Below are 12,049 nucleotides of genomic sequence, written 5' to 3'. Positions count from 1 at the left end.
TCATGTCGAATTGACATTAAAACGTGGCATGTAGAATGCGAGAATACAAATAAAATGTTATCGCGGAAGAAGGAAATTCAGCTAAGAATATGGAAGGAAATGGGCAACAATGAAAATACGGCGAGGCGAATCTTTGCAAATACTAATCATATTGTTTGATGACGTTATATTAAATTAATTTCACCACATATTAATGGCAATTTCATCTGAACTTGCCATCAACACAGACCAATTTCGATGTTTTTGTAACGACACGTTCTCATTGTATATGCAGGCGCATCCATGGTACCCAATATCCCCAACAGTTCACAAGATAATTGTTCAGTGAAATACTGAAAGTTTTTACAAAGTATGAAATAGACTTAAAACAAATAATTTCCATAACATCAGACAACGGAAAATGCTAAAAGCGACTAGAATTATCTGAAGAAGACGAAAATGATAAGACATGTGACAACGAGGAATATTTAAAAAAAATTTAGTTTTTTGCTGTTGCTTCGACTGTTCATAGTTTTCGAAGCGGAAGCATCAGCACACAGCAAAACTGTCGACAGTTTTCGCAGTTTTCAAACCCTGGTTTATTTCATATTTTCCAATATTGTAACTATTTGAAGAAACATTTTTTTTTTTTAATATTATTTTAAAACTTTTTTAAAAAAACGCTTATTATTTTGTTTCTATTTTAGTTGAACATTTAATTTCAACAATGTGATTTTGCTGAAGAATCTAGTAGAACTTATAAAAGAGTTCTGGGTTGAAACACAGATTATCTGTAGAAGTTTCAGCAGAGCATGGATTTGCTACATGCAGCCAGAAAACTACCCTTAGAGTTATGAGATGTACTACAAAGAAAGATTCACATCTTTTATTGGGAAACAGTTTAAAAAAGAGACAATATGTCAAATTAATTAAAAACTGCGATTGCGACAAGGGAAAATGTAGACCTAAAGAAATAAAGAAATGTTTATCACAGTAATCCAAACCAGTTACAGTTACTTCAAAACTCCTCTAGTATTTGATAAGCCCTCAAACATCAGTGAAATTGAACAGATTAATATTTCTATTAAAGTTTTTATTAGATTTGTGATCAAAGCCTGTAGTCATGTGGCAAGCACAAGTCAGAATCAACAGTCCCGTCTGATTCTAATTTTTTTTATAGTCATCACACAAACTGCAGCAGTTTAAAGAACTTCGCTTAGTCTGCTGCTTACTACATATTTTGAAAAAAAAGTATTGGAAACTTTATACGCAATAACTGAACAATGCTTGTAAAGTGAACTTAAACTCAGTTCTTTATTTAGGGTATTGGATTTAAAAGGTTTATTATTTATTTGATGTGATAACTGATGTCCATGAAATGTTTGTCAATTATATTTAATTTTATCTACGAAATTAGAGTTGCTTCTTTTATTAGTAGTACACATTCAAGTACAAGTCGTACAGTGTGCGAACACAGCCCCTTTTTAAATGAGGTGAATTCACCGGACCAAATCCCCGAAAATCAAGAAGAAATGAGAACCATTTAATTGTTTCATATCTTAAGAATGCCTTAAAATAAACTTAAAATTGCCATTTGAAAATGTTAAATTGTTAAAGCTAGCCCCATCTATTATTCCTATCTCAGGACATTTTTATCGATACAACAAAAATTTCAATAAACTGGAGGATCTTAATCGAACTTCATCCTTGAGAATCAATTCGAAAGTCGAGAACATTTATTGTCTATATATATGTATCATATTTCATAAATTGTGATGAAATAGAGATAGATAGCGAAACGTTCAAATAATTTCTAATTGCTTATAAGAACATCCGCATCTGCAGATCGGATTTGCTCAGGAACACCATTAAGGACATCTTTTGGTGCCAGTTTTCATTAATTGCTTTGAAGTGGTCAAGAGCATTTTTCATAACACGCCCCGTTTTTAAGAGATGGTAATTAATAATTTCCTGTCATTGTGTTTGCCTGTTTGGCATTCGTAATGGTTGGACACAATTCCGACAATTGGTTTGTGTGTTCCCTATTTGGGAACAGTTCTTACTTTACTGGCTGTCATGCTCTTAATGTCCAGCTATTACCCGATGTTGCACTCAAGAACAGCTTAACATTTGGAAATACTTCATCCCCAGGAATAAGTTTACAAAAAAGAATTCTCATTGGAAATGTCTGATACACTTCACAGTTTTTGAGCACAGGCAATATTGCGAATAAATTTACGTGTGAATTTAATGCTAGGTATGCTTTGGATAAAGATCCATTTCTACATAAAATGTACGTATCCATTCAAGTAATTACACAAGTCGCACAGCGTACGAATACGACCCTTTTTTTAATGATTTTAATCCAGCTGATGTACTCTTGAAATATAATGAAATAATTGAAATTGAATTGTGCTATTTGCAATGTAAAACACTTTTTGAGATTCCATATTGCATGGTACCAATGCTCAAGGTCTGTAGCACACATTCCCGTCATATCTTTAACAAATTGCACATTCCGACCATTCAAGTTACGTACAGCGTACTAACACGGCCCCTTTTTGAATGAGGTGAATTCACCGGTTGAAATCGAGGAATTATTTACAACTGCAAAAAAAGTCATGTTAAAGTTTTGTAATATAAATGTGTTTTTGAAATGCATATGAGACCATCTTTGAAAAGTATTGCTAGGCTCTCAAAAAAGAATAATTATTCCTCATTATTATGAGAAACCCATAATAGAGTCATGCATTTGGGGCTCTGTGGTAAAAAGGGTCCAAACCATGCAGAAAAAAGCACTTCGTCGCATTACAGGAGCAGAATGATAGGTGGAAATTCAATTCTCCAGCACGACCTTGGCCTACCCACGATAGCTGAACTATCCGAATCCCTTGGCCAATGGAAATACGTCGTTAGTCCGTTGCACTCCTGGATTAGGTTTAAGGAAGGTTTTTAAACATGTCATGTCGAATTGACATTAAAACGTGGCATGTAGAATGCGAGAATACAAATAAAATGTTATCGCGGAAGAAGGAAATTCAGCTAAGAATATGGAAGGAAATGGGCAACAATGAAAATACGGCGAGGCGAATCTTTGCAAATACTAATCATATTGTTTGATGACGTTATATTAAATTAATTTCACCACATATGTATTAATGGCAATTTCGTCTGAACTTGCCATCAACACAGACCAATTTCGATGTTTTTGCAACGACACGTTCTCATTGTATATGCAGGCGTATCCATGGTACCCAATATCCCCAACAGTTCACAATTATTACAGATTATCTGTAGAAGTTTCAGCAGAGTATGGATTTGCTACATGCAGCCAGAAAACTACCCTTAGAGTTATGAGATGTACTACAAAGAAAGACATACATCTTTTATTGGAAAACAGTTTAAGAAAGAGACAATAATTCAAAAAAACATTCGACAATAGACCTAAATAAGCCCTCAAACATCAGTGAAATTAAACAGATTAATATTTCTATTAATGTTTTTATTAGATTTGTGATCAAAGCCTGTAGTCATGTGGCAAGCACAAGTCAGAATCAACAGTCCCGTCCAATTGAACAAGTAGGTACGCTTCCTTTTTTTTTTTTTTGAGGAGGAAATGTAGGGAATGAGTTGGAAGGAATAGTCCGCTAGCTAGTCTTGTTCTGCCCTACGTTCCACATGACAGCTTTTATTTACAAGCATTTATCGAGTGTAGAAAAAAGCAGAGGAAAATGTTCATAAAAACGATGAAAATATAGATGTGATAACTGATGTCCATGAAATGTTTGTCAATTATATTTAATTTTATCTACGAAATTAGAGTTGTTTCTTTTTAAATGAGGTGGATCACCGGACCAAATCCCCGAAAATCAAGAAATGAGTACCATTTAATTGTTTCATATCTTAAAGATGCCTTAAAGTTAACTGCAAATTTCAATTTAAAAATGTTCAATTGTTAAAAAGTATTAGTTTAGGTGTGTTTTAAACGTTTGGTTTGGACTCGGTTTTACTGTTGTAGAAATCACGTCTGATCTCTGCCACGGTCTCTGCTTAAATAATTTTTAAAAGTTCGGTCCGCATTCCTTGAACTGTATTCAGTTCTGTTGCTCGGCAATGCGTCGCTCTCTGTCGCTGCCAGCAGCGCTATCCGACTCTCTATGTATCTCTTTCGCTCTCTCTCTGTCACCTCATGCTGCTCTGCTGTCAGACTCTGCAGCGCATGCTCTGCCAGCACTCTGCCTTCGTTCGGCGGCTTTCATTAGCCAATCGGAGCTTCAGCGCTATCCGACTCTCTGTCTCTTTCTCTCTCTCTGTCACCTCATGCTGCTCTGCTGTCAGACTCTGCAGCGCATGCTCTGCCAGCACTCTGCCTTCGTTCGGTGGCTTTCATTAGCCAATCGGAGCTTCGGGCGATGCTTACCGACATTCTCGTTGCGACAGCGCATGGGCAGCGGAGCTCTTCTGCGAGGATGTATGTGAGACAGAGGCGGGGAATCATTGATGTTGGCCACTATCGATGTTTTGTAAAAAATATAAAAAAATATAGAAGCTTACATCGGCTATGCCGAAGTTTATATACCCTTGCAATAATAATTTTACATGTTTAAAATACAAACAACAATTTTACTCTTTATACTACAATTTGTTCTTCTTCCCTCATTCCCTAAGCAAAGCAACGCACGCATACACATAACGTTTATTTAACGTTACGTCTGTGTGTGTATGCAGGTGCTTCTTTGTTTTGATGATGACATAGTAGGCAGCAAGCAGCGCTGCCGGCAGTGGTTGAACCGATTTATATTGACTGTAACTTGTGTTCTATATATCCGATCGGATTGGAATTTTGGAATCTGAGTTATTATATCATACTATCATCGTAGTAAATTTCATGGGGATACTCCAATTTTTATGAAAATGTTTGTTCTGGAGCTATATGATATAGTGGTCCGATCCTGACACGTTTCATACTTTATCTCACCCGGGTAATAAAAAGCCCCCAAAAAAAATTTCATCGCGATAGCTCTTAAGATGGCTGAGTAAAACGCATACGCACAGACGGGCATGGCTATATCGACTTAGCTTCTCATGCTGATGAAGAATATATATGTATACTATATGGGGTCGGAAACGTCTCCTTCTGTGCGTTACAAATATCTGACCAATTTTATAGTACCCTCTGCAAGGGTATGAAAATGAGCCAAGTGGACAACTCAGTGATTGGCTCGCCAAAAGAAAAAAAAAAGAAATTGTGTAAACACTTTTCGATTTTAATTAATTTTAAAGTTAATTGCGACAACAAAACAAAACTATAGATAAGTGATCTAAGAAAAGAAACGAATATGTACGTTTTCTTGCCACCGCTCAATTCTTTTCAAAGACCCATATTTTATGCGGCATAAGTAGTTCTTAACATAATCCTCTAAATTGGGATTAAATTTTAAAAGTAATCAACATATTTGAATCATTTTATAATTTATTTTTTTTTTTTTTTTTGTTGCTGACAAGTATATTTAAATCTGTCCAGACTCGGACAATGCACATTGGGCCAGATTCACTTTTTTTTGGCATAAACTACATTTCAAATGTTAGAGAGCTAAAATTTGGCACGCACATAAGTCAGATCAAAATAGAATTTTTTTTTTTTTTTTTGAATATACCACGTTTTTACCGTTATCCGCCATAAATTGTAAAAATTACCCCATTTGCATACTTTTAGGCTTTATTTTTAAAAAATTTTTTAGCCTTTTTTAGTAAACAGCATGTATAAAATAATTAAAGGATGTCTACACAATTTATTTTTTTTTCAAGCAACGCTTCAAATCTTCAGACGTAAAGCTGAAAATGCCCCAATAACCAATAACTGCGCATTTTAGAATGGAAAATTTCTTATATTTAAGTATAAAAACACAAAAACACAAATAGTATAATATACTTAATCCATTTGAAGAAGAGACAATATTCTTTAATACAGAAGCAGTATTGCTCTCTTTGGCTTTTTTAGCTGAGATTAAAGCTGCATGCAAAAGAAGGTTTGTATTATTTCCTTACTTGTCGGCAAGTTCTACCGCCCTTTTTCTTTTCAGCCGTGATCCTGCATCATTAAACGGCAGTCGTGGTCGTCCCATTCGGTTGGATAAGTCTTGCTCTTGGTCGACACTCATAATTTTGGCAAGCCAACTTATTTTTAAAAGTACCAATTGTACGATGACATTTTTTAAAATTTTTCGTTACATATATGTAGGTGAAAACTCCTTATTTTCCTTGATATTTCGGCTTTCATTTCATTTGCTACATTATTTCGTCGTAATTGGGCAATAATCCATACTTCAAGAAGTGCAGCACGGCTAACCTTAAAATTGGCTTAAATGCAAAATATCGAGAGAATGGGCAAAAACAGTTAATCACGCGTTCAAGGTTGAACTTTAGAGTAAACATTTGCATAATTACTTTTTGGCATAAATTGGCAGAAATTATTTTTTTACTCCCAAATAGACGAAGACTTTCACTAGATTTATTTTAAAATAAGACATTACAAACACAGCTCACAACTACAACATTGATAGCATATTTTAAAAACATTTATAAATAATAAATTTTTCATACCTTAACCTTTATTTTCCATTTTGTCGCCAAAAATTTGGATAGAAGGTGTGGCTGCAGCAAAAGCTCAAAATTAAGTGATTATTTTCGTCAATTTTGACAAAACAAACAGTTGATCAAACATGTGACTTTGAAGGGCTGCCAATAATGCAGGGTTGCACCTAAATTTTTTTTTAATTTTGTTTTGATGTACCCAATGTATGCTCTTTTCAAATATCAAGTCAAATTTTTTATTTGGCATTACAAAATTTTCCTACTTTATGCCAAAAAAGGGAAATCTGGCCCAATGTGCAATGATTAAATTGGATGACAAACATATGTATAATACATGGCATAAACAAAAGCACAATCAAAATAACAAAGCCACAGAGGAGTTTATGGGCTGGGGTCTTCAATCGTCATCTGCTGAGAACGAGGAGATTAGTCAAGCCCTACCAGTTAGGATCAGGCCTGAAGGGAAAATCCAGGGGGTGCAACCTTTTTATCCAGTAAGGCTAGCTTTCATTTAGCAAGTCTGCTGCCAGTCGGTTGAGGTGATGATGATTGTGACGTGACGTGACGAACTCCGAAGTTTATATAAATTTTTATTTTGTTAACATATGTTATGGACCATTCCGACATAGCAAATAAGGGTATTGAACTTGAAGCCGGGTACTTGTTTAGACATTCTAAAGACTCATTGAAGTCTATCAAATATCTAATAAATTCTTCACATACGGATGTTTCTTTAGGCAAGTTTTCTATCTAAAGAAATCATATTAAAAAATCAAAGAAGCTAACATCGGCTATGCCTAAGTTTGTATACCCTTGCAGTCCTTGATAATAATAATTTTACATGTTCAAAATTTGTTTTCTGCAACTCAATTCATCAATATACAAACAAAACAATTTTACTCTCATATTATCACATACATATGTAAATTTCATAGCATACTCGATTTTTATGAAAATGTTTCTTCTAGTTCTTCTAGAGCTATATGATATAGACGGGTGGGTTTCACCCGGGCCCGCAGTGTTCAGAAGGGCCCGCGATACACCACATGGTTACCCCCGGGCCCTGATTTTCTCTCTGCGGCCCTGCGTAAGAACATAGGTGAGTCTTATGCTGATGTAACAAAGTGTTTGTTTTATTTTTTGGCTGTTGTCCTACCCTGATTATTAACTATTGCGGAACAATAAGAGCGTTCAAACATAAGGATTCAAGAACAACATGTACTGTGGTTAAAGATATTTAACCAGAGCAGAAGTCATATCTGCTACCAGTGCCAAGATACTTGCATCTGGGTCACCAACCAGGTACCGATATGTGCTGCACTTTACGCCCTCCTGTATTGACTTTTCAGTCTATCACTGACTATCTGGCTTTAATCGTCAGTATCCACACAGCCGTTTATAATGCCCATCTAGCCTTCGGACAGCATTCTGAAAACTCAATCCACCTAAAAACCACTCTAAATTCTGGAAAATTTATTGAAATGACCATAGACCACTTAACAGAGTGTATCCACAGCACTAACAAGAGAGCTTTGTGCAGAAAAGGAGGCTCAGAAGGCGCTCAATAAAAACTCACGACCCTAAGGATTGTATCCCTTGGATTCGGGCTGCAAAAAGTTACGAATTATATTAAGCAAATTCTTCGAGGAGAAACTGGATTTCATAGATTACATAGATACAGCGGATGCTACTTATTCACTATGGAAGTGCACAAAATCTCTGGATTTTCCAACATAATCGAAGTTCTACTTATTTAGCTGGACGTCACACGATCTGCAAATAAACTGTCCTTCGAATAAATCGAAGGCTGCATCCAGCCTACTCCACCAGAAGAAAAAAATATGAAAATGATATTTGGAATGTTTTGTCTGTGCAGTGATGTTTTGAATTATAGAAGAAGAGTTTGGAAGATATATATATATAAACTTAGCTTCTTTGATATTTATTATATGCTATGTATGTATATAATTTATCAGTCATTTCGACAGTATTATTAATAAAAGTCACGGTTTTGTAACGATTGTTCCTATGAAAGCTATATGATATAGTCATCCAATCTTTATCAAATTCGGCACAGTCATTAACAGATATATTAAACTAACAAATGTTTAATTTGAAAGCAATCGCGGTAAAAGTAACGAAGTTATTTACAAAAGTCACTGTGTTCGACCGATCGTTCCTATGGGAGCTATATGATATAGTCACCCGATCTTTATAAAATTTGGCACAGTCGTTTATAAGCGTAATAAACTCTCTAATATTAAGTTTCACGATAATAACATAGAAAATAACGAAGTTATTGAGAAAAGTCACAAAAGTCGTGACTTTGGGGTTTGTATGGGAGCTATATGATATAGTGGTCCGATCCGGCTGAATCCGAGATATACAACCCCTGCAGTATATACAAGCCTAGTCACGGTTTTGTAACGATTGTTCCTATGGAAGCTATATAATATAGTCATCCAATGTTGATCAAATTTGCTACTAACAAATATTAATTTTCATGACAATAGAAAAGAAAATAACGGAAAAGTCACTGTTCCTAACTTTGCCGGTTATATGGAAGCCTACGATATAGCGATTCGATCCGGCTGAATCTGAGCTATACAAACCCTGCAGCAGCTGTATGAATTCGTCTCGCCACGCTAATCAAGAATATATATACTCTATATGGCCGGAGATGCTTTCTTTAATGCGTTGCCCACTTCTGACCAAAATTAATATACTTACTATACTGTTGCAAGGATATAAATTACCCTTGGCAATAATATTTTTACATGTTCTAAGTTACAAACAGCTGATCAATTTTATAATACCGTATGCAAGGGTATACAAAAATTATAGTTATTTGCTGGTTATTGTATATTTTGCAATGTTTTCCAGCTTTTGGCATTTTCTAACAGAAGAAATTATAGGCTTAGCTGAACTACACTAAACTGCATTCCAAAAATGTTTATTTATCCCATATTTTTGAGAAAAAAGTTTGCCCCTTCTGCAAGTTATTAACTTCGTATCCGTGTGTACTGTATTAAAGCCTTGTCCTAAAAATTCGCGATTTCCGACTTTCTTCCGAATTGGCAGATTTCCTTCATCATTGGAGTGTTGAACCCGCTTGAATTGAAAGTAATGGTTTTTCTTACAAAGCAATTTTTCTGACAATTGGCTTGACTGCTTCTTGACCGCGCTGAGCTGGTCGTAAAGATGTCTTTAATGTTTGAAATACCAGGGAATATAAGAGAGACACAAAATTACCTTGTTTATTTTTGGCTTGCCTTTGCGCATGGACTTCCGGTCGTGTTTTATCAATCATATGCTGTAAAAGAGTATCGAAATTCGGCTCAGAAGTTTGATTTGTTTTCATGATTGGTACAAGTAATTCGCTTGTACTAAATGGCTCTGTTTGTCTCTCTTTTAAATGTCTTCTTATGTTAAACTCTGGAATGGTATCAGTTTTCGCATTCGGCATTGATTTTTCATGCAATTTCAAAAGATCCTCCATAATTGTATATATAGGATCTGCCTGTGTGGCACTTCTTTGATACCTATTCTCCGACAAAATATTCATAATTTGCGTCTTCTGATCGCCCAGCATTTCCATTCCATGACTAATAATGATATGTTTATTTTTTGCTTTTTGGCTTTGCATCATCTTTCCGAGTGCTCTTTTATCGCAGTCAATAAACTTTTTTAAGGCATCTAAACGCGGTTTGATTCTTGAAGTGTCCTCAAAGTTGAATGGCAAATAGCCTCTTTTGGTTAGATCCATAATTGGTAACTCCCAGTTATATAGCAAGTTCTTTATAATCTTCTGAGAAGAAACGCCAGAGCCTAACGATTCGTCATGTTTTTCTTTTACTAAATTGTCCTGCCATTGGTATTGAGCCAATTTAAAACCAGCGCAAACAGTTGCACACCAAATAAATAAAAAAATTCGCATGAAAATTCGAAAATTAGAATACATGTCGCAACAGAAGTAAGAGAAAAGGCATATGCGATATTATTTTTTTTTAACAGGTATGAACGTCTAAAAAACTGTTTAACTTTTAAAAATAATATAATAAAATACCCAAAACGCCGATGAAAATGAGGTAGTCCTCTCAATACAGATTAACTAGGCTTCGAAAACTAGAAATCAACAATTATTATATAGCTTCGGTAGGTCTCGAATGAGCCACTGACTAGATCAACTCTAAAAACCCTCTGGGCCCAGGTATAACTTCAACCGCGTCAAAGTTTGTATACCCTTGCAAGTATTTTGTTACTGTTATTTATTTATTTACGTCAACTAACCAGCAGTCGGCGAAAAAGCTTAAGTTAAAATACAGATAACAAATTAATTGATGAATTTAGCTGCTTCACAGCCAATGTGGTCAGGGATGAGTTGCAAGCAATCCAAGTCCAAAACATATTTAGCGGTTTCGTTGTAGATGATAGAAAAGTAAAGCGCGAAGAGAAGTGACAGAAAGATGAGGAGAGATAAGGTGAGAAACGTTGTTAAAAGATTGGCAAAGAACACGAAAAGGTTCGTGAAGAGAGTAGTTAGTCAGACACATAGCTCGCAAATAACTGTTGACACTTTTCCATTGTCTGCAAATAAGTGTCTTTGACTGACACAATAATAAAAACTCAGACAGAAACTGTTCTTGTCGCGATTGACTTAGCTCGCTCGCGCTCTGATCGAGACAGTCATTTCTGTTTTCATTTTGCTCAAGTCAAACACTGATCGATTGCTTGAGTTAAATGAAGAAAATTGTCTTTTGCGTATGCATGGGTAAACACACGCGATTGATGTGTTCTTATTTACGTTTATGTATATGTATGTATGTATGTATTTACATGTACACGGTAGGCAAAGATCATTTCTGTTGAGTTTTTTGGTCAAACTGTCTTTTGTTGAGACTCTTTGTGTGATCAAAAATCGTATTACTCTTTACGCGACACTCATTTGAGAGCGTCACACGAATGAGTCAATGCAAAGCGCTTGACAAAAAACAATTTAAATTTTAAAACAAAACAAAAAGTGCCGCTCAGAGAGAGATCGTTTCTGAAGAATCTTTTCGGTTTTGATACGAAGCAGAGCATATGAGAAAAACGATCAACTGTCATTTGCAAGCTATGGTCAGACATCTACTAAGGTGAATAGGAAAAAAGTTTCTGGTCCGACATGAGGGAACAGAAAAATATAGCGTATCTAGTAAATTGGTAGAAATGACTTCGCCGTTGACTAGTTTATGGAGAAAGAGAATGCCAAATACGAGGTTGTAAAGTGAAGGAAGATTAATAAGAAGTCTATCAGAATAAGAAGGTAGGCGAAGACTCGTGTCCCAATTAAGACCGCGTAACGCGAACTTAAGGAATTGCTTCTGAACCGATTCAATACTACGCTGGGGAACATCATATTGAGGGTTCCACACTGGCGATCAATATTCTAGAGTAGGGCGAACTAACAAAGTGTATAAAACCTTTGTTACGTAGG

Source organism: Drosophila tropicalis, unplaced genomic scaffold (genome assembly GCF_018151085.1).
Source record: "Drosophila tropicalis isolate 14030-0801.00 unplaced genomic scaffold, ASM1815108v1 contig_1116, whole genome shotgun sequence".
NCBI lineage: Eukaryota > Metazoa > Arthropoda > Insecta > Diptera > Drosophilidae > Drosophila > Drosophila tropicalis.
Note: the sequence above shows the minus strand (reverse complement) of the source record.